The sequence below is a fragment of the Sciurus vulgaris genome (assembly GCF_902686455.1).
Source record: "Sciurus vulgaris genome assembly, chromosome: 3".
Lineage (NCBI taxonomy): Eukaryota > Metazoa > Chordata > Mammalia > Rodentia > Sciuridae > Sciurus > Sciurus vulgaris.
In genome coordinates, this window is record NC_136463.1 from 41306107 (window position 1) to 41326166 (window position 20060).

Here is a 20060-nt window from a genome sequence, read left to right on the forward strand (position 1 = left end):
CTTACTGCCTGGAACAGTCTTTGACAAGCATCATACATTGGCTGGTACCAATCCCACTAGTAAGTTATGAGGAGTTTCCTGTCAGAAATTCAATGTTGTCATCAGGCTGAACCTTCTTATTTGAGTCTAAGGCCAAATATACTGTAAGTAATGTGATCTTGTTGCTTTCCTGTTGGAAATAGAATCTTGCTGTTCATGGTATCTGGAGCGCGGGACCTTAAGATCCAAAGATTGGGAAGACATAGGTAAAAAATTGTATGAGGAGCTCCTATAATGGGTTTATGTGCTTGGTATTTGTGTCAAGATGTTAACTCAAAAATAGCCTTGATGGAGCCACGGACTTTTCTGGTAGTTTCTAAGACTGAAGTTTTTCTCAGACCTCTCCTTGCATTCTAACTCCTCCCCCTTCTCCTTTTCCTCTTCCACTTCAGTCTCATTTATCTAAATGTCTCAGGCAGGGAGCTGCAGAGGAAGAAACTCATATATTGACTGTCTGCCACATTAGATAAAACAATGCTAATCAGTCAGAATGTGAACAATTGCCTTTTGCTGTATGTAAAGAATTAAAAAGAACAGTGTTGGAGAGTGGATTAGTAATCACTCTTAATATGATAGAGGGCCTGAAAATGGGTCATGCCTTGGTTCCCAATAATTGGAAAGCATTGGTGAAAATGATAATTTCTCCTGCCCCCAATACAGTGGTTTTACAAGAATACTCTGATTTAGCCCATGTTCCAGCAGAGGATAATGCTCAAGGAAATATTAATATTGATTATGATGACTTATTTGGTATGGGGTAAGGAGGGACATTACAACAACAATCTCAGTTGCCCACAATTGCCAATGCCCTGATTAGAACTTTAGTTTGTAAAGCATGGAGGAGAATCCCAGACACTCAAGATCCTTCCAAGTCCTTTGCTGTAATTTTACAAGCCATACATGAGACTTTCATTAATGTTAACTGATTGACTAAAGCCATTGAAAGTCTAGTAGACAATTTGGAGGCTGCCAATATTCTGACCAAACAACTGGCTTATGAAAATGCCAACCAATATTGTTAGGGAAGTAAATGAAATCTATTTACCATAAAATGGATACTACACTTTCTGATTTAATAAAGACATTTTGAAAGTTGTAACTGACACTCATAAAGCGACTTTACTGGCTGCTGCTCTAAAGTTCCCTGATAAACTTTGTTACAATTGTAAAGAACCTGGCCATATTCAAAAGGACTGTAAGATAACAAAAGGGCCACAAATGTAACCCAATCAGAAATGCCCAATCTGTCACAAAGGATGTCTTTGGGCTAATCAATGCAGATCTAAAACACACATGTCAGGAAATGCAATTATGGGTCACCTCCTGACCCAGGGCCAAAGGAGAAGGAACCCTTTTTATCTGCAGATACAGATGTCTCCTTCACAAATGTTTTCAATTCAAATAGAAGTTCCTTCCACAAATCCTTTCCTGCCACTAGAGGGAGTGCAGGAATAGATTCAATTACTACTGAGGACTGAGGACGCTCAAATATGTCTGCCTGGGGAAGTTTGTAAAATTGCTACCCAAATTCAAGGACCTCTACCTGAACGTACCTTTGGTTTAATATTGCCCCACTCCCCAGTGCTAAAGAAGAAAAATTTATAATTTCTGGAGTGATTGATTCTGATTATACTGGTTAAATATATATTCAAGTGTGGTCACATATGTGCTTAAATCTCCCCAAAGGATTCTCCATGGCTCAATTAATTGCCATTATTTATATTACTGCCCCCAAACCCGTAAATCAAAGAGGGAATACAAGATTTGGGCCCACTATTAGTGGAGTGTGTTTATCTCTAACTGAAAATAGAGCAAATTAACCCTTTGTTTGAATGAACAGTCAATCACAGGGCAATTGGACACAGTTGCTGATGTTACTGTTATACCTGTCTCAATGTGGTCTCTTGCATGGCCCTTACAGAAAGTCACCCCAGTTTGGGGCATTGGAGAAAATAATAAACAGGTGTTTACAAGCTCTCTATGATTGTGATGCTCTACCCCTTCCAACCCACAAGTTATCACTCACATTCGACCATATAGTATGGCAATTCCCATTCCTATATGAGGAAGAGACAACTTACAAAAAGTTACAAATATCTATGGAGTCACTTTTTTTACAGGGGCCTCTGGGGAATTGACCTCCTTACCATTAAAATGGAAGGTCACCACTCCTGTCTGGGTAGAACAATGGCCACCCTCTAAGGAGAAGGTGGCAACCGCAAAGCCCATTAGTCAAGAACACTTACAATTGGTACATATTGAACCTTCTACCAGTCCATGGAACACACCAATTTTTATCATAAAGAAGAAATCAGAGAAATGGAGATTATTACTGGATTTATGAGAAATTAATAAATGTATACAACCTATGGATCCACTTCAGTGTGGATTTCCTAATCCTATTTTAATCCTTAAATTGTTCTTTATATGTAATGGGCTTAAAAGACATTTTTTTTTCCTTTCTTTCCTGATGATGGAAAAAGTTTGCATTCACAATTCCTGTTTTCAATCACATAACCTTGCTGATATCAGTGGAAAGTTCTTCCTCAAAGTATGTTGAATAGCCCTACATTATGTCAACACTTTGTAAATAAGCCTCTTCAGCCTTTCTGAAAATTACTCCCAAATATTCTTGTTCATTGTTACATGGATGATATTTTGATTGGTGAGTAAATATTTACAGATGATACATTAACTAAATTGCAACACATTCTATTACACTCTGGCCTCCATGTGACCACAAAAGCAATTCAATGACAACTCCCTATTAACTATGCAGGATGTAAGATACTCCAACTTCGTTCCATTCCTCATATTCCAAAATTGACTCTACTTTGCTAATTTTCCTTATTTACAGCAATTTTTAGGACATTTAAATGGGGTTCCACCATATACTTCTTTAACTACTGATATGTTGTTGCCTTTTCTCCAGCTGTTAGCAAGGGAACATAGCCCACCAGTTTTTTCCAGTTAACTCCTCCACTGACTGTAGCTCTTCAGTGTGTTAATGAGAAATTATCTAACGTTCTTATACATACACTGCCAACGATCCATGTTCCTTTATCTCTAATAATCTGTACAGGAAAGCCTTATGCCTTTGCTGCAGTTGCTGCCATTTATAATCAAAATTTGCATGTAATAGAGTGGTTACATTCTCCTCAATTTTCAGGAAGAAATTTTCTCCCTTATGCTGATATGAATGCTCAATTGATCTCCGATGGTGGAAATTATATTTTATCTCTTACAGAAACTTTATCTTACTTATGGAAAAACTTTCCATTTACAGTGTTTACAACTTTCTTCATATTATCAAGCTGTGTTAAGTGATTTTTTAGCTCCTGTTGCTTTCCATACACCCCTGAATGAATGCATTTTCTTGTTGCATCAAGTCTCTCATGCTCCTTCTTCTATAATCTCCGCCATTCCATTTCACAGAGGGATTACTGTCTACACTGATGGGGAAAAACAATGGGGTGTGGTGTCTATATTCAATGATTAAAAAAATGGACTATTACACATTGCCTAAACTTTCTCCTCAGTATGCAGAATTAGCTGCAATTATTTTGGCACTTTGTATATCTCCCACTACCTTAGACATTATTACAGATTCTCAGTATGTAGCCAAACTGATGCCTTATATTTCCTCTGCAATTTTGTCACATCATTTGGACTCTAATTTGTTATCCCTGTTTATCTCTCTTTAATTTCTTTTACAGGATTGTACAGCTCCAGTATTTCTTGCTCACATATGTAGCCACACTAAGATTCCTGGACCAATCACTAAAGGAAATGTTCTTGCTGTTGCTTTTATAAAATCACTTAATCCTCTCTTCTCGGATGCCATGGAATCACAAACTCGTTTATCAAAATGCTTACTCTTTAATGAAGACCATTTCTATTTCCTCTCAACAGGTCTGTATCATCATTAATAAATTGCTCTCATTGCACACCTTTTGTTCCCTTACTTGGGAAACTGTAAACCCTCAAGGTTTACATTTGAATGCCCTTTGTCAAATGGATATGACTGATTTTCCTCCTTTTCATCCCTGTCCCTTTTTATATGTTACCATAGATACTTCCTCAAGCCTTCTATGGGCCAGTGCACATCATTCAGAGAAGATCTCAGCCTGTATCTCTCATGTACTCCTTTACATTTCCACCATGGGTAAATTTCATCATTTAAAAAAATGACAATGCCTCTGCTTATACTTCTAGTGTCTTTGCTCAGTTTTGAAAACATGCCTTTTAAAACAAAAACTAAAAAGGGACCTAGACTTGCTCATGTTAATAATGCTCTCAATATTGCCTTCTTCACAATAAATGGTCTTAAGGTACAGTATGAAGATAATACACATCGCTTGTCTTCTGCCTTGGATAGGCATTTTACACCTAAGGAATTTTACCAATTTATGTAAAATACCCAGTTCCACCAGATCCGATTTGGCAGGACCCTGTCCCTTTGATTACATGGAGGAAGGGATGTGCTGTTGTTTTTAGTCCTTCAGCACCTGTCTGGATTTCTGCCAGGTGTGTGAATCCTGTCAATCATTATGAGTCAGCATTGAGGAATTCACACTCCAATTTCCAAATTCTATTTGACCCTAGATAAAGAGGACCCTGATTCAAAGAAGGAACCTCCAACGAGAATGACAGGCCCAAAAGACCCTTGGTCTTCTAATCATCTTGTGACTTGTGGCGATATCAAGAGTTCAACATCTGCTCAACAATTGCTAGCCCAGATGGGGTTAGAATGCACCCCAGAACACTTGGTTAGGACTGTTTGCCAAACTTATCCCAAATTCCACAACTATGATGGCTATTATTTCATTATTTCTCTGATGCTCTATCCCTGTTGGTGGTACCCCTACACAAAAAACTGTTTCATCTTTCGATCTGCTAAGTGGAAATTGCTAATTCTTCAGAGATTTGCATTCATTAAGATGTAGACATAGGAAGCATACTGAGATCTTGCCTCATTCTTGTGTGCCCTCCTGCTTATGAAATTGCTCATACGACAATGTTTTCCCCTAATCAAGGCATTCAAAAACCTGAGTCTTATACAGATTCCTATAATTGGGGAAATCCTCAGTATACCAAGGCTTCCCATGCCATGATGCTACTTACACCTGTGATCTCTTTAAATATGACTGATACCTGTGCTGAAATTCAAAATTGTACTCGTAAATGTGTGTCAATGGAATATCCTTCCTTCAATTGCTCTAATGTTGAACCCATTTTGTATGGAAACGTACATATCCCTTTGCCTCCTGGATGGTTCTTTTCCTGTGCTTCTTATACTTCTAACTCCATTCTGACTAATATGTCCCATTGAACTCATTGATTTTGAAGTACATTAACAGTGTTTCTCCCCTCTCCTCAGGATTTAATAGATCATCATCCAGCTCAATGGTTACATAAAAAAGCTGTATACTTAGATAATGATAGTGATGATTCAATTTATCTGTTGTCTAAAATAGAATTTGAGGCTTTCACTTTCTCTTTAGCTGGTATTCCTGCCCTAGTGTTAAGAGTTTAAAACAGACAATGAAACCCGCTTGTGCTATGGTAAAAAATATAAATTACACATCAATGGCAATTACTATGCTGAGTGAAGAACAAAAAAATCATCAAACTATTCTTGATAATAGGACTTGTATTGATTATTGGCTATTGTTACATCATAAGGGATGCCAGAAATTTAATAATATGTGTTGTTTCAATCTAACTGATAACAGGAGCCCAAATTCAAAGGGAATTGGATCATCTTAAGAACCTTATAAAGAAGTTGTACAAGATGATGGAGGTTGGGATTTATTAGATCATATTACGTATGCCTACCAAATTTTAAATTAATCAAATAACTTTTCATTGGAGGATGTTTATTGATTCTTGCCTTATTATACTGTGCTTGTTTTTGCCAATGTCTGCCTTGCTTTCTCCCTCCACCTTCCTTAAACCAAAGACAAGTCATGTCTATTCAAAATGTCTAAACAAAAATGGGGATTTGTAGGGATTTTATTCAGGTCAGTCAATGTATAAGGCAACAAAAGTCCATGAGTTGAGAAAAGTGTTCAGGACACAATAGGTGGCCAGTTTGAATGGCTTAGAGGTGATCTGCAACTCCTATGTCCTTGAGGCCTGGAGACATTATCTTATTATAATAACCTTTGGTAGTAGTGGACTCTGAGAAGCAAGCAAGTTATGCAATCTGCACATGAAGAAAGCTAACTGCACTATGTAACCTAGTGTAAGTTGATATGACCCTGGAATAGATGATAAATGGACCTGGTTTCCCACTGGAGATACTTCTTCCTTTTTACCATCCTGTCTGCTTGCCTCTTCTTTGCTCTCTCCTTAACCCTTATGCCTGGACCCCAGTTAACTTTTACAGTTATACACAAAATGTTAGGATTAGTATTAAAATTTTGATTGGTTTCCATAGATGGTTTGGGATTGTATATATATATATATATATATATATATATATATCATGAAACATGAAAATTTATGAACATCTACATGTGAAAATATGCATGAAAATGAACATATGTTATGAAATAGGGAATATTTTAATGTGGGACATATGAATACATATTTTTTTTAATTTTGGGATGTATTGATAATATATATAGTGAATATACACTTATAGGTATGCAAATAAACCATATATAATTGGAGGTATAAGTCAAAATACACATAACTATTCTTATTAGTATTATGCATTTATGTAAATTTATGTTTAGGTATGGGGTAAATTTCAGGTTAGTATTAAATTTTTTGTTCTCATAGAGTTAGGGTTAGGGAACGAATATGAATATAAGAAACATGAAAGTATGGTTGAAAATATTTTAAAATAGCACATGTTTTAGGATGAGTCATACAAATGCACTTTTTAAAGTATGGAAGCATGGATAAATTACATATATGAATATATAATATGTAAGCAAATATTCCATTTATTATTGAATATAGAAGTCAAAATACACACAAATATTCATATTTTGTGTATGTTTTCATGCAAATTCTCTTTAGTTATGATATAAATTTGGGGTTACTATAAAATTTAGGGTTGGGTTGTGGGTAGGGTTTGGAAATGAATATGATATCAGGAAACATGAACATTCATAAGAATGAACATAGGAAAATATGTACTCATTCAGAAAACTCCCTTGAAGAGAAGATCCCACTTTCAATAAACTATTGTTTACCAATGGCCCACACAGTCCAAATGAGACCTTTAGTTCAAGAGATGAATAGCAGTAATACTTCATGCTAGTTCCACCCTAGACAAACCCCAATGTGCTCACTGACAAATGAGTTCTTTCGACATGCAGCTGCTTGCAAAACATGCTACTTTTCTCTTCTTCCCAGATTTTTAACAACTTCCTGCAGAACAGAGTTCAGATCCCATATCCAGTCTGATACATACCTCAAGTTAACAGGAAAAGCTGGGATGAATATAGAAAATAACTTAAGTTTCAAGAAAATCCAAGAAAATTTCTGAGAAATTTTCTCAGAAAAGTCTCATAGAATGCAGCTATTCTCTGCCTGCATTAGGAAAGCTCAGTTCAGGAAATTGTAATTATAATGTTGTAGCAAGAACACCGTGCATGTTTGCATCACAAATCCTTGAAAGGAAAGTGGTTATGAGGAGGAGTGATAGCACCCAAAGTTTCACTGAAATTCACTCATGAATCTTTCTCAGCAAAGGAACCTCAAATTCAGCTATATTCAACATGCATGTCGCACTTCTGCAACAGGGAAACATAATGTACTTCCCTAGAAAACTTTAAGGTAGAATGTTCAGATGTTGTGGGCAGAGTTGTAATGATGAAAAGAGAAAATCCCCAACATTTCAAGGACAGCCTTTTGTGAAACTCAGAAGCATCACTTGGATTGCAGCTATGCTCCGCCTGCATTAGGAAAGCTCAGTTCAAGAAATTGTAATCCTATTGTTGTAGAAAGAGCACCATGCGAGTTTGCATCACCAAATCATGGGAGGAGTGGGTACAAGGAGAAGAGATATACTACCCAAAGTTTCACTGAAATCCATTGGTGAATCTTGTTCAGAAAGGGAGCTTCAATTTCAGCTGTATTCAGCACGCAAGTTACAGTTCTGCAATAAGAAAACATAGGGTGCTCACTGAGGAAACTTGAAGGCAGAATACTCAGATGTTGGGGGTAGATTGGGAATGATGAAAAGAGAAACCATCCAAAGTTTCATGAAAATTCATTCCTGAAATTTTCTCAGAAAAGCGTCTTAGAATGCAGCTTTTCTTTAGCTGCATATGGAAAGCTCACTTCAGGAAATTTAAAACATGTTGTTCTAGCAAGAGCACCCTTCGTGTTTCTGAAACTACATCATGGGAGGAAAGTGGGGATGAGGAGGAGAGATAATACCCAAACTTTAATTGAAATCCATTCGTGAAACTTTCTCAGAAAAGGAACTTCAATTTCAGCTATATTCAATATGCAAGTTACACTTCTGCAACAGAAACACACAAGGTGCCTTCTTAGGAAACTTGGAGCTAGAACACTCAAATGTTGAGAATAGAGTGGAAATGATGAAAAGAGAAAATAGCAAACATTTTATGGAAATCCGTTTGTGCAATTTTCTCAGAAAAGTCTCTTAGAATGCACCTATTCACTGCCTGCATTAGGAAAACTCACTTCAAGAATTTGTAATCATTTTTTCATATATCTGTTGATTGCTTATAGATCTTCTTCTGTGAAGTATCTTCTCATTTCCTTTACCTATTTGTTGATTGGGTTATTTGTATTCTTGCTGAGCTACTCTTTAGTTTCTTTGATGGGGGAATTTCCCCTTTAAGAACATTGATTATTTTTCTTTATTTTTTATTTTTTTCATTGTTAATATAAACATTCATTTTTTATTTCATACAGAATATGGTGAGGTCTGTCATGACTTGATAGTTATCCAGGGGTTTACATTGTGTCCAACAGCATGGTTCTGGGGTTTGGTGATCCCCACAAACACAGGCCGGAGTTTTGAGGGGAAAAGGGTTACAACAGGACTGTATCTTAATCCTTACTCAAAGAAAAGGCAGTAAAGCATTCTGAGTCACTGAAAACCTGTGCAAATGAGGCTTCTAAAACAACATTGTACTGCAAGCTCTTGGGGATGGGGCAGGAAAAGACATGCATAAAGAAGTGAACATTTTCTTGTGGCAGGGGATGAGGAAGCAGGTTTACTACTCTTTTGAGTGCCCCCAGTCCTAAGAGCTGATATTTGAAGGCGATCATGTCCAAATCTTGAATAATTTCTCTGTTCAAAAAGAAATGCTAGTACCCCTGGGACCAGATCATAAAGGAACTAGTTACTCCTGAGCCCATGTTCTATGCCCCACAGTGTATTAACACAGGAGAAGAAAAGGCTTATGTTCTGTGGAAGTAAAAAGTTTTATTCACACTAAGCACTGAAAAAAACAATGACTGGAGAAGACCACAGATCTGATAAACATGCTAAAATAGGTCTCTGGTAGGGAACAAGAAGGGAAGGTCGAGAGCAGCTTCAGCTTGAGGCATAGCAGGTATAGAAAGTCTGGAAGGAAGCACTAAAGTAGTGAGAAATAGAACAGTACCAGACCTTAATTTTTATGGTTTTTTTTTTTAAAGAAACATTGGGTTTCTGTCACAACAAATGTCATGATTTATGGTCACTTGGCAGCATTAAAAAATTTGACAAAATATGTCTAATTAACCAATAGGACTTGCTAGGAAGTGTTTGTGTACATAGGAGAGGGCCATGAGGCTTGGTACAGCTGACAATCCAACATGGTTCCTATGGAAACAGAAGAAGTAGAGTCCTGGCTTGCTGGCTCAGAGGGCTGGGCAGAATAAAAGCAAAGGCTCCAGAGTGACTGCAGATTATCTGCAACCTGCTTTGACTCAGGGAAGCAGAATCAGATTCTCTCTCTAGGGAAGGTAGGGGGCCAACCATAACTCTTACCACATGCATTAGTCCTGGTCATCCTATAGTTGATGGGCAACTCATCCCAGGAAGAGAAGAGAGCTGGTTAGGAAAGAAGGGGTCACTTTTTATCTTTTAAAATCTTAATTTATATTTTAACTTCAAATGTATTTTCAGTGCCTCAGATACAATTTAATGTTTGGCCAAGGATTCTTGGCCTTTCCCTTTCCCAGAGGATCTTGGGCACAATCTTGTACAATTGAGCAACACATTTGAATATAGGGTCATTAGGCAAGTGTCTCAGAGCAAACCCTCACTGACAGGAGTATCATTGCTCTGTCTTCCTTAGTACTGCGTTACCATAGTCTGGGACAACCCATCCTGAATTGAGTGTGATCCAGATGTAGTCTCTTAACTTCATCTTACTCATCTTTTCCAACTTCCTACTACAGTTGTGTTAGCCAGACAAGTACTTCCTGATTCACCAGTCCATGTAAAGGCCTTGCCAGCCCATTCATGGTTGCTGCAAAGAACAGGTAAGGGTCTGAAAGGGCACTGACCATCAAGGGGCTGGTATGGGCACTTAATTGCTACCTTCATGGTCCCTGTGGATGGTGAGGTATAAGCACATGAGCTCAGGGAACTGAGCATCAGTGTAGCCTAACCAGTTGGTGAAATTACAGGACCAGTCCAGCTGGTCCACTTATCAGTGGTCCCAATACTACTGCCCTCCTGGTAGAGATTCCAATAGATCTTCACAGGAACAGAAGGTAGTTTTGCCATGAGATTCACACAATCTTCATAAATTAATTCCTGGGACTTGGTTTGGTTAATACATTCTGCATATGCCCTGACCAAGTTACTTTCACTTTTGAGGGCTGCCATTTTGAGGGCTGCACTCAGTTGAGATCATGAGGTGTCAATTGGAGGAAAAGTTGTCCAGCATGGTGACCACATGAGAAGGCAGTGATGCCCCCTTTGTCCACTCCTTTGAAAGCCAAGATACCTGTTCCACTCTTGGGATCTGTCCAGTTACCAGCAGCCAAAATAAGCCCACAGGCAGGGGTTGTTCTTCACCCTTAGACTTAGGCAGTAATTTTTTGGCACTCAGGAATACTATGATCTCTGAAAGGGATGTCCTCATCTGGATCAAGAACTGATGTTTCCTGTACAAGTCCATTCATGCCTCTCATGCCATCACACATCTTTCCCCAATGATTTGGCCCACCACTGTCTTGCCGTGTTGCTGCCTCAATGCCTTAATTCTGGCATTGAGGCCTGCTCCTTAGGTATTAGTTTGGCCATTATTTGGTATCATTTGGTCTTTCAAATCTGTGGAAGAAGTATTGGTATGCTAGGCAGCAAGAACAAGATGGGATGCTTTCTTGGTTCTCAAGAGCCATACAGCTACAGTGAGTAAAGCGATGGCAGGCAATTCTAGGATCTGGTCAGGAGGTAAGGAGGGAAGAGAGATGCGGAAGAAATGAGAGCTGTAACTGCTGCACCAGAAGCTATGCCGATGGATGGACAAGGTTGAATGTAATTTGTCTTTGATCCTTCATACCCAGACAAGAGCTCTTGATTCTCTAACACTGGTACAAAGCTCTCAAAGAGGGAGGTATCATTCTCATTTTATTGTAGATTTTACTGAAATTTATTAAGCCAGAATGGTAAATATTTTTAAAGTAATCAAGAGAGGATAGGCACTGAGATGTGAAAAATGGCTCTCTTTAAAATTGTTGACTATTTAGATCAGTATAGAATAATGAGTGCTTCCACATATACTAATGTTGTTACTTAAGCTATAAAGAAGCCTCAAAGATCTACTTAAATAGCATTTTTAAATTTTTTCCTCTAGAATCAATGAACTATGTTAATGGTTGACATAAATTTAAGAATATATGTGAATTAGAAGAAAATCATTTCATTGGAAATCATGTAGATAAAAATATGTGAAGATAAATTGATCCAATCATCGCATTACTACCTGTGGTTGTATTTCCTCTTATTTAATATTTAAAATAAAAATAAACAAAATTATTTCTAAAAAGAAATTTTAATATATTGTTGTAGCAAGAACATCATGCGTGTCTGCATCACCAAACCTTGGGAGGGAAGTGGGTATGAGGAGGAGAGATAATACTCAAAGTTCATTAAAAGCCATTCGTGAATCTCTCTCAGCAAAAGAATTTTATTTTAAGCTATATCGAACATGTACGTTACATTTCTGCAACAGGAAAACACAATGTGCTTGCCCAGAAAATTGGGAGGTAGAACATTCAGATGTTGGGGGTTGGGTGGGAATGATGAAAAGTGAGAATACCCTAAATTTCACAGAAATTCATTTGTGAAATTTTTTCAGAAAAGTTTCTTCGAATTCAGCTATTCTCTACCTGCATTAGGAAAGCTCAGTTCAGGAAACTGAAAACATATTGTTGTGGCAAGAGCACACTGTGAGTTTGCATCACCAAATCATGGGAGAAAAGTGGGTATGAGGAGGAGAGATAATACCCAAAGTTTCACTGAAATCCATTGGTGAATCTTGCTCAGAAAAGGAACTTCAATTTCAGTTATATTCAATATGCAAGTTACACTTCTGCAACACGAAAACATAAGGTGCTTTCTTAGAAAACTTGGAGCTAGAACACTCAGATGTTGAGGGTAAAGTGGGAATGATAAAAAGAGAAAATAGCCAACATTTTATGGAAATTCTTTCGTGAAAAGTCTCTTAGAATGCAGTGATTGTCCGCCTGCGTTAGGAAAGCTCAGTTCAGGAAATTGTAATCATATTGTTGTAGCAAGAACACCGTGCATGTTTGCATCACCAAACCATGGGAGGAAAGTGGGTATGAGGAGGAGAGGTAGCACCCAAGTTTCATTGAAATACATTAGTGAATCTCCCTCAGAATAACAACTTCAATTTTAGCTATATTCAACATGCATGTTACAGTTCTGCAACAGGAATTCAAAATGTGCTTGCTAGAAAACTTGGAGATAGAACACTCAGATGTTCAGGTAGAGTGGGAATGATGAAAAGAGAAAATCCATTTGTGGACTTTTCTCAGAAAAGCTTCTTAGAATGCAGTTATTCTCCACCTGCATTAGAAAAACTCAGTTCAAGAAATTGAAATAATATTGTTGTAGCAAGAGCAGCATGTGAGTTTGCATAACCAAATTTTGGGAGGACAGTAGACATAATGAAGAGAGAATATACAAAAAGTTTTATTGAAATTCTTTCGTGAATATTTCTCAGCAAAGAAAGTTAAATTTCAGCTCTATTCAACATGCACGTTACGGTTCTGCAATAGGAAAACATAATGTGCTTGCCTAGAAACCTTGGAGGTATAATACTCAGATGTTGGGGGCACAGAGAGAATGATTAAAAGGGAAAATATATAAAGTTTCAAGGAAATCCATTCATCAAATTGTCTCTGAAAAGCGACTTAGAATGCAGCATTTCTCTGGCTGCATAAGGAAAGCTCAGTTCAGGAAATTATAAACATATTGTTGTAGGAAGAGCTCTCGTCCTTTTTGCATCACCCAATCTTTGGAGGAAAGTGGATATGAGGAGCAGAGATAATACACCAAGTTTCATTGAAATCCATTCATGAAACTTGCTCAGCAAAGGAACTTCAATTTTAGCTATATTCAACATGCACATTACACATCTGCAACAGGAAAATATAATGTGTTTCCCTAGAAAAATTGGAGGTAGAATACTCAGATTTGGGGGGCAGAGTGGGAATGTGGAAAAGAGAAAATACCCAAAGTTTCATGGAAATCCATTCATGAAATTTTCTGAGAAAAATCTCTTTGAATGCAGCTTTTCTGCACCTGCATTAGGATAGCTCAATTTAAAAAATTGAAAACATTTATGTAGATAGTGCACCATGCAAGTTTGCATCACCAGATCACTGGAGGAAAGTGGGTATAAGGAGGAGAGATAATACCCAAAGTATCATTGAAATCCATAGTGAATCTTGCTCAGAGAATCAACAATAATTTCAGCTGTATTCAAAATGCATGTTACACTTTTGCACCTGGGAAACCTCATGTGCTTGCCTAGAAAACTTGGAGGAAGCATATTCAGTTGTTGGGAGCAGAGTGGGAATGATGCAAAGAGAAAATACCCAATGTTTCATTGAATGCCATTCATGAAATTCTTTTCAGAAGCGTCACTTAGAGTGCAGGTATTCTCCACCTGCCTTAGAATAAATAGCTCAGTTCAGGAAATTGCAAACATATTGTAGCAAGAGCAGCATGTGTGTTTGCATAACCAAATCATGGGAGGATGGTGGGTATGAGGAGAGATAGCACCCAAAAATTTATTGAAATCAATCCATGAATCTTTCTCAGCAAAGGAACTTCAATTTCACCTATACTCAACAAGCACCTTAGAGTTCTGCAACAGGAAAACTTAATGTGCTTGCTTAAAGAACTTGGAGGTAGAACACCTAGATGTTGGGGGTAGAGTGGAAATGATGAAAAGAGAAAATATACAAAGTTTCATGGAAATTCATTTGTGAAATTTTCTCAGGAAAGTCTCAGAATGCAGCTATTCCCTGTCTGCATTCGGAAAGCTCAGTTCAGGAAATTGTAATCACATTGTTGTAGCAAGAGCACCGTCCATCATTGCATCACCAAACCTTGGGAGCAATGTGGGTGTGAGGAGGAGAGATAGCACCCAAAGTTTCATAGAAATTCCTCCCGTGAATCTTTCTCAGCAAAGAAACCTCAATTTCAGCTATATTCAAAATGCACATTGCACTTCTGCAACAGGGAAACCTAATGTGCTTGCCTAGAAAACATGGAGGTAGAATACTCAGATGTTGGGGGTGAAGGAGGAATGATGAAAAGAGATAATACCCAAAGTTTCATGGAATTCCATTAGTTAAATTTTCTCAGAAAAGTCTCTTAGAATGCAGCTGTTCTCCACCTGTATTAGGATAGCTCAGTTCAGAAAATTGAGAACATATTTTTGTGGCAAGAACACAGTGCAAGTTTGCATCACCATATCATGGGAGGAAAATGTGTATAAGGATGATAGATAATACCCACAGTTTGACTGAAACCCATTCGTGAATCTTGCTCAGAAAAGAAACATCAATTTCAGTTTCAAAATACACATTAGAGTTCTGCAACAGGAAGACGTAATATGCTTGCTTGGAAAACTTGGAGGTAGAACACTCAGATGTTGAGAGCAGAGTGGGAATGATGAAAAGAGAAAATACACAAGGTTTCATGGAAATCCATTCACAAAATTTTCTCAGAAAAGCACATTAGAATGGAACATTACTCTGCCTGCTTAGGGAAAGCTCAATTCAGGAAATTAGAAACATTGTTGTAGCAGGAGCACTGTGTGTGTTGGTACCACCAAATCTTGGGAGGAAATTGAGTATGAGGGGGACAGAATATACCCAAAGTTTCATTGAAACCCATTTGTGTATCTTTCTCAGAAAAGGAACTTCAATTTCAGATCTATTCAACCTACACTACTTCTGCAACAGGAAAACCTAATGTGCTTGCCTAGAAAACTTGGAGGTAGAATGCTCAGATGTTGGGGGCAGAGTGGGAATGATGAAAAGAGAAAATACCCAAAGTTTGATGGAAATTCATTCATGAAATTTTCTCAGAAAAGTGCATTAGAATTCAGCTTTACTCTGCATGCATAGGGAAAGCTCAATTCAGGATATTAGAAACATATTGTTGTAGCAGGAGCACCGTGTGTTTTGGCACCACCAAATCTTGGGAGGAAAGTGGGTATGAGGAGGAGAGATAATATCCAATGTTTCATTGAAATCCATTAGTGAATCTTTCTCAGCAAAAAAGAACTTCAGTTTCAGCTATATTTAACATGCACATTACACTTCTGCAACATCAGACCTCCTTTGCCACACACTCCTGCCATGATGTGCTGTGCTGCCACAGGTCAGAGCAGCAGGGTCAGGTAACCATGGAGTGAAACCTTGAAGCCTTTTCTCATGTTCGAGTTGTTCACTTCAGGTATTTTGTTATAGCAACAGAAAGCTGACTCTTTGCTCCTGTTGAGTTGTTCACCTCAGGTATTTTGTCACAGCAACAGAAAGCTGACTCTCATGCCTTTAACTTGCTATATGCTGAGCCCTAGCTAGTCCATTAATGACCTTCAACCCCAGCAGAATCCAGATGCAGGACAGAGAGGCCTTGGAGGCCTCCTGCTGCAGTCTTTCCGTTATTTTTTTCCTCCCCTCCACCCCTCCCACCTCTCTTTTCCCTCTATACAGTCCATCTTCCTCCATTCTTGTCCCCCTCCCACCCTCCATTAAGTGTCATCATCCGCTTATCAGTGAGATCATTCCTCTTTTGGATTTTTGAGATTGGCTTATCTCACTTAACATGATATTCTACAATTTCATCCATTTGCCTGCAAATGCCATAATTTTATTATTCTTTATAGCTGAGTAATATTCCATTGTATATATATACCACACTTTCTTTATCCATTCATCAACTGAAGGGCATCTAAATTGGTCCCATAGTTGGCTATTGTGAATTGAGCCACTATGAACATTGATGTGGCTGTATCTCTGTAGTGTGCTGATTTTAAGTCCTTTGGGTATAGGCCGAGGAGTGGGATAGCTGGGTCAAATGGAAGGTCCATTACAAGTTTTCTAAGGAATCTCCACACTGCTTTCCAGAGTGGCTGCACTAATTTGCAGTCCCACCAGCAATGTATGAGTGTACCTTTTTTCCCAAATCCTCTCCAACACCTATTGTGGCTTGTATTCTTGATAATCACCATTCTAATTGGGGTGAGATGGAATCTTAGGGTAGTTTTGATTTGCATTTCTCTTATTACTAAAGATGTTGAACATTTTTTCATATATCTGTTGAGTGCTTGTACATCTTCTTCTGTGAAGTGTCTGTTCATTTCCTTAGCCCATTTGTTGATTGGGCTATTTGTATTCTTGGTGTAGAGTTTTTTGAGTTCTTTATATATTCTGGAAATTAGTGCTCTATCTGAAGTATGAGTGGCAAAGATATTCTCCCACTCTGTAGGCTCTTTCTTCGCATTGCTGATAGTTTCCTTTGCTGAGAGAAAGCTATTTAGTTTGAATCTATCCCAGTTATTGATTTTTGCTTTTATTCCTTGTGCTATAGGAGTCCTGTTAAGGAAGTCTGATCCTAAGCCAACAAGGTGAAGATTTGGACCTACTTTTTCTTCTATAAGATGCAGAGTCTCTGGTCTGATTTCAAGGTCCTTGATCCATTGTGAGTTGAGTTTTGTGCAGGGTGAGAGATAGGGGTTTAGTTTCATTCTGTTGCATATGGATTTCCAATTCTCCCAGCACCATTTGTTGAAGAGGCTATCTTTTCTCCATTGCATATTTTTGGCACCTTTGTCTAGTATGAGAAAATTGTATTTATTTAGGTTTGTGTCCATGTCCTCTATTCTGTACCATTGATCTACCTGTCTATTTTGGTGCCAATACCATGCTGTTTTGTTACTATTGCTTTGTAGTATAGTTGAAGTTCTGGTATTGCGATATCCCCTGTTTCATTCTTCCTGCTAAGGATTGCTTTAGCTATTCTGGGTTTCCTATTCTTCCAGATGAATTTCATGATTGCTTGATCTGTTTCTGTGAGGTACATCATTGGGATTTTAATTGGAATTGCATTGAATCTGTATAGTACTTTTGGTAGTATGGCCATTTTGACAATATTAATTCTGCCTATCCAAGAACATGGAAGATCTTTCCATCTGCTAAGGCCTTCCTTAATTCGTTTCTTCAGTGTTTTGTAGTTTTCATTGTAGAGATCTTTTACCTCTTTGGTTAGATTGATGCCCAAGTATTTTTTTTTTTTTGAGGCTATTGCAAATGGAGTTGTTTTCCTCATTTCCCTGTCAGCTGTTTCGTCGCTTGCGTATAAAAATGCTGTAGATTTATGTGTGTTGATTTTATAGCCTGCTATCGTGCTGAATTCATTGATGAGGTCTAGAAGTTTTCTGGAGGAGGTTTTTGGATCCTCTAAATATAGAATCATGTCATCCGCAAATAGTGACAGTTTAAGTTCCTCTTTTCCTATTTGTATCCCTTTAATTTCTTTACTCTGCCTAATTGCTCTGGCTAGAGTTTCAAGGACAATGTTGAATAGAAGTGGTGAAAGAGGACATCCCTGTCTTGTTCCTGTTTTTAAAGGGAATGGTTTCAGTTTTTCTCCATCAAGAATGATGTTGTCCATGGGCTTAGCATAAATAGCCTTTATAATGTTCAGGTATGTTCCTACTATTCCTATTTTTTCTAGTGTTTTGAGCATGAAGGGGTGTTGTATTTTGTCAAATGCTTTTTCTGCATCAATTGAAATAACCATATGATTCTTATCCTTAAGTCTATTGACAAGATGCATTATGTTTATTGATTTACGAATGTTGAACCATCCTTGCATTCCAGGAATGAACCCCACTTGATCGTGGTGCACAATTTTTTTAATATGTTTTTGGATACAGTTTGCCAATATTTTGTTAAGGATCTTTGCATCTATATTCATCAAGGATATTGGTCTAAAATTTTCTTTCCTTGATGTGTCTTTTCCTGGTTTGGGTATGAGGGTGATATTAGCTTCATAGAATGAGTATGGTAGGGTACCCTCCTTTTCTATTTCCTCGAATACTTTGAGAAGTATTGGAATCAGTTCTTCTTTGAAGGTCTTGTAGAACTTGGCTGAGAATCCATCTGGTCCCGGGCTTTTCTTGGGTGGTAGCTATTTAATGGCTTCTTCTATTTCATTGCTTGATATTGATCTCTTTAAATTGTGTATGTCCTCCTGGTTCAGTTTGGGAGGAGCATATTTCTCTAGAAATTTGTCAGTGTCTTCATTACTTTCTATTTTGTTGGAATACAGATTTTCAAAGTAACTTCTCATTATGTTCTGTATCTCAGTGGTGTCTGTCGTGATATTTCCTTTTGCATCATGTATTTTAGTAATTTGAGTCTTCTCTCTCCTTCTCTTTGTTAGTGTGGCTAAGGGTTTATCTATTTTGTTTACTTTCTCAAAGAATCAACTTTTTGTTATGTCAATTTTTTGAATAGTTTCTTTTGTTTCAATTTCATTGATTTCAGCTCTGATTTTAATTATTTCCTGTCTTCTACTACTTTTGCTGTTATTCTGTTCTTCTTTTTCTAGGGCTTTGAGCTGTAATGTTAGGTTATTTAGTTGTTGACTTTTCATTCTTTTCTGGAATGCGCTCCATGCAATGAATTTTCCTCTTAGTACCGCTTTCATAGTGTCCCAGAGATTTTGATATGTTGTATCATCATTCTCATTGACCTCTAAGAATTTTTTAATCTCCTCCCTGATGTTTTTTGTTATCCATGTTTCATTCAATAGCATATTATTTAGTCTCCCAAGTGTTGGAGCAATTTCTGTTTTTTATTTTGTCATTGATTTATACTCTCAGTCCATTATGATCTGATAGAACACAAGGCAGTATCTCTATTTTTTTGCATTTCCTAAGGGCTGCTTTGTGGCATAACACATGGTCTATTTTCGAGAAGGTTCCATGTGCTGCTGAGAAGAAAGTGTATCTGCGCGTTGATGGATGGAATATTCTATATATGTCTATTAAGTCTAGGTTATTGATTGTGTTATTGAGTTCTATGGTTTCTTTGGTTGGATTTTGTTTGGAAGATCTGTCTAGTGGTGACAGTGGTGTATTAAAGTCGCCCAGAATTATTGTGTTGTGGCCTATGTGATTCTTGAAATTGAGGATTTGTTTGATGTACAGGGATGCACCATTGTTTGGGGCATAAATATTTACTATCGTTATGTCTTCCTGATTTATGGTTCCCTTAAGCAGTATGAAATGTCCTTCAATATCCCTTCTAACTTTGGCTTGAAGTCCACTTTATCTGATATAAGGATGGAAACCCCCGCTTTTTTACTGAGTCCATGTGCGTGGTAGGTTTTTTCCCATCCTTTCACCTTTAGTCTGTGGATGTCTTTTTCGATGAGATGAGTCTCTTGCAGGCAGCATATTGTTGGGTCTTTCTTTTTAATCCATTCTGCCAGTCTATGTCTTTTGATTGAGGAGTTTAGGCCATTAACGTTC

At 37.7% G+C, this 20060-nt stretch overlaps 1 pseudogene across 1 annotated transcript; it reads right to left on the bottom strand.

The window, feature by feature from the left end:
• Window positions 1–10143: 10143 nt before the first annotated feature.
• Window positions 10144–11275, bottom strand: LOC306655697 (citrate synthase, mitochondrial-like; annotated as a pseudogene). The gene has a single exon. The product of its transcript is annotated as a citrate synthase, mitochondrial-like (transcript).
• Between the last annotated feature and the right edge of the window lie 8785 nt (window positions 11276–20060).